A 4,284-nucleotide genomic window follows, 5' to 3' on the forward strand; every position below is an offset into this window, starting at 1 on the left:
CTCAATAACTGTCTTTTGGACCTACTGAAAGAATGCTTTCATTCACTGTTTTGTCTGTCTGGCTGCTCAATATCCCACCTCCATATCAGACCTGGGTTCAATTAATATTTTCTTTCAAATATGTTAGCTGCGCTGGACTGAGCTCGCCTGGCCAATGGAACCAATGGAAGAATACAAAAAGTGCAAATCCTGCCCAGCCTTCTCTCCAGGCAGGCTGAATCAAATGCTACAAATATTTGAAAGAAAACAAATACTATTTGAACCCAGCTCTGCTTAATGTGCATCTCTCTGGGCCATAAAACATGTAATCCACATATTTCACCCTAGATCTCTATGTCTGTCACAGACCATAATCCATCAACACATCAATAGAATTACAATCAAAGGGCTAATGTGGTTTTGTGCGAGGGTTTAATGCCACAGTATGTTATGTCCAGGGAAGAACAGAGGGGTATTATTACTATATTTAGCATGGATTTAAGTGCAGTAGGGGTGAGTGGAATAAGTCGAGCCACCCTTGTTTCTAGGACACCATACACAAAATGAGTCACTTGACCAAATATTTAGGAAGAGGTCATCATTTCATGGAGTAAGTGAAGGAAGAAACGACATGGAAAAAGTGGTAAGTAAGTTAGGTCCAAAAAACTGATTTTCACCAAGTCAAATTAATTTATTGTGTGAGAGGTTTCATGATGCTTGTTTCTAAAGCAAATTAGATCATTTTAAGATTATTTAACCAACTGATGTATAGAACAAAGTTAAATTAAGGTTATATAAAAAATWAAATAGTTGGAGTCTCTATAAGCTTCAATATGAGGTCTTAAACCTAGCATAAAAGTGCATCCTTGTAACTGTGCGGGCTAATATAGTCAAAATGTTTGCCTTGTAGTAAGTCATCAAAAAATTATAACATAACTCAAACGGAAGGAGTTTGCATTTTGGCGCAGTCCAGGCAGTTCTGAGAGGGATAATTTTGCCTGCTCTTTGTTCAGATTCTGGTTGGATGTCATCAGTAAGTCATCAATGACCATGGGGTAAGTTAACCCAATGGCAAGTTGAGCAAACTGAAGTGTTTTCCTCCTAGGCGTAATGCAAGGCATTAATCGCTGGGATATGAGGTAACAAAAGGCCTATCTTAAAAGCGATTGTGATTGTGTTCAAATGTGTTTGGGAAATAAAGATAGACATAGTTTTAAAAATGTAGTGGTAATATTTCATTCAGTACAGAAATTTATAGGTGGCTTATCTTACCCAATACCAAGGGTAAGTTGTGCCAAGAAACCACTTTTTTTGGACAAGCTATGTTTTTAAAACTGTAATGTTGTACATATTTCCAGGAATACACAACATCCTGAAATAATTTATGTGTAGATATCTTTGTTAGAAACAATACTATATTTCCCTTGACAGAGTGATGCTGAATTGAAAAATGGCTCAACTTACCACACTCTCTCCTACTGTGAGTGCCATTCAATTCATTGTAATTGGCCAAGATGCCTCAGGTGAGAGAGACACAGAGCTGCAGAGAAAGAACAAACAAAAACAGAGTGAGATCAGGAAAGAGAATTGCCGAGGGTGAAAGGGGAGGAAAAGTTGTGAAACCCTGATGGGCCACATAGACAACTCGTTGAAGAGAGGATCAGTGAGAAAAAGAAAACAATGGAAGGAAAGAAAAAGCCAGAGAGACAGATGGAGACGAGGAAATTGAGCCATATCTAGCTCCTTGGCTCAGATGTACGCCTAGCTGTGGTAGGTTTTCAGCCCCATAAACACTCAATGGCGGTGCTTCAAAGCTCCACTGGTCACCCGGTATACACAGCCCTTCCCTACCCTCCTTGTTAGCAAAATAAGCTAATTAGAGTCTCGTTAATGGGCTGTACTATGAGTGCATCTAGGATAGAGAGATCAACATGACACAGGAGCCTTAGAAACATGCCAGAGAGGCACTCGCACTTTAGCTAAGCTGAGACAAACTAGTAAACACAAATGTGCTAAGTAAGCAAGTTGAATTCTACGATCAAACCAGAATCTGTTTGTTTAAGGGATTGCGTTCTACTGATCTCATTTAAAATGATCCTACGCCCCTACATTCTGCCATTAGTTCTTTCTGGACCTTATCACTATAGTATTCTATTTTCGGATCATACGCCGTGATGATCCTATGTCAAAACTTCAATAAGATGCATTGCACATGCACCGACACACAGTAAAAGGAGAGGAGAACAGCCAGAGAGAGAGAGAGAGAGCGAGAGAACGAGAACGAAGAAAAGGGCAACCAAGTGAAGAAAGCAATGCCATTTAAATACACACAGATTTAATGTTTCTATTGAATTTATGACTCTGTGTTGCCGTGTAAAGCCATTTGTCTCGATAACACTCCAAGTACTTGTATAGTTTCTATAAGAGTTATATATAGTGTCCTGCATCATAGATTAAGTCTTTTATTGATGTTTGAAAGACTATCATGTTATTTTGTTGGTCGCTAATCGTTAGCATGTCAAACGTGTCTGTTTCGCTTGTATTGTTTTAAGTCTCAACTATCTGTATATAGAATCTAACTCACTTGCTGTTGTCATATGGTTATACCGACTACTGTTTCCGTTATGCCGAATCTAGAAATTTTGCCACCTGGGTGCTTCATCTAGCCTAGTTAACATTCATCGTGAATCTTGTTTGAAATTAATCTCGTAAAAGAAGCAGAAGAGAAGAAAACGAGAAGTCAAGCCCAAGACGATAGGACCTGTGAAGGAAGAGATGATGAGGGAGGCATATGAGAGGGAGGAGAAGAGAGAATGAGGAAGACGAGGGGCAGAGATGGAGGAAGAGGAGTGGAGATGAGAAGAAGGAGGAGAGGAGAAGAGGAGGAGAAACGACAGGGAGAGAGGAGAGGAGAGAAGAGGAGGGAGAGAGAGAGAGAGAGAGAGAGAGAGAGAGAGAGAGAGAGAGAGAGAGAGAGAGAGAGAGAGAGAGAAGAGAGAGAGAAGAGAGAGAGAGAGAGAGAGAGAGAGAGAGAGAGAGAGAGAGAGAGAGAGAGAGAGAGAGAGAGAGAGAGAGAGAGAGAGAGAGAGAGAGAGAGAGAGAGAGAGAGAGAGAGAGAGAGAGCCCGTAGCAGACATGGCCTCCAAGAGAAGACAGGCTATGTGCTCACTGCCCACAAAGAGGTGGAAACTGAGCTGCACTTCCTAACCTCTGCCAATGTATGACCATATTAGAAGACATATTTCCCTCAGATTACACAGATCCACAAAGAATTCGAAAACAAATCCAATTTTGATAAACTCCCATATCTACTGGGTGAAATTCCACAGTGTGCCATCACAGCAGCAAGATTTGTGACCTGTTGCCACAAGAAAGGGCAACCAGTGAAGAACAAACACCATTGTAAATACAACCATATTTATGTTTTATTTTATTAACTTGTGTGCTTTAACCATTTGTACATTGTTACACACTGCTATCATAATAAATATGACATTTGTATGTCTTTATTGTTTTGAAACGCTTTGTATGTGTAATGTTTACTGTTTAATGTGTATGTTTAAGACAGACAGACGGACGGACGGACGACGGACGGACGCGGACGGACGGACCGGACAGATAGATAGATAGATAGATAGATAGATAGATAGATAGATAGATCAGATAGATAAGATAGATAGATAGTAATAGAAGATAGAAAGATTAGATAGATAGATAGATAGATAGATAGATAGATAGATAGATAGATGTAGATAGATAGATAGATGATAGATAGGATAGATAGATAGATAGATAGATAGATAGAAGATGATAGCCATGGATGTCTCATACTTAGACGTATCTCCCAGTGGGATTCCTGTGAGTCACTTATTTTTTTGTTCCTTCACTGTTCAGTCTGATAAATAAGCTGTGTGTTTCCTCCTCAGTTTGTTTATCCCGCCTGACGCACTGCTTCTCTTTTAGAACAGCTGGTCTCTCTTCTGTTCATCCTTATCAGCCAGTTCCTGAGGATAAAGTGTTGCCTATGTTTGGCTCTGCGACTTGAAGATGATATCATGCTTGGCACACTCATATAGGGAGATGGAGCAAAAAGTCCAGACAGAGTAAATCATTTGTGTGTGTTGTGTGTGTGTGTGGGTGTGTGTGTGTGTGTGTGTGTGTGTGTGTGTGTGTGTGTGTGTGTGTGTGGTGTGTGTGTGTGTGTGTGTGTGTGTGTGTGTGTGTGTGTGTGTGTGTGGTGTGTGTGTGTGTGTGTGTGTGTGTGTGTGTGTGTGTGTACAATATGTGTGTGTACTTTTGATAAGT

Source organism: Salvelinus sp. IW2-2015, linkage group LG6.1 (assembly GCF_002910315.2).
Source record: "Salvelinus sp. IW2-2015 linkage group LG6.1, ASM291031v2, whole genome shotgun sequence".
NCBI lineage: Eukaryota > Metazoa > Chordata > Actinopteri > Salmoniformes > Salmonidae > Salvelinus > Salvelinus sp. IW2-2015.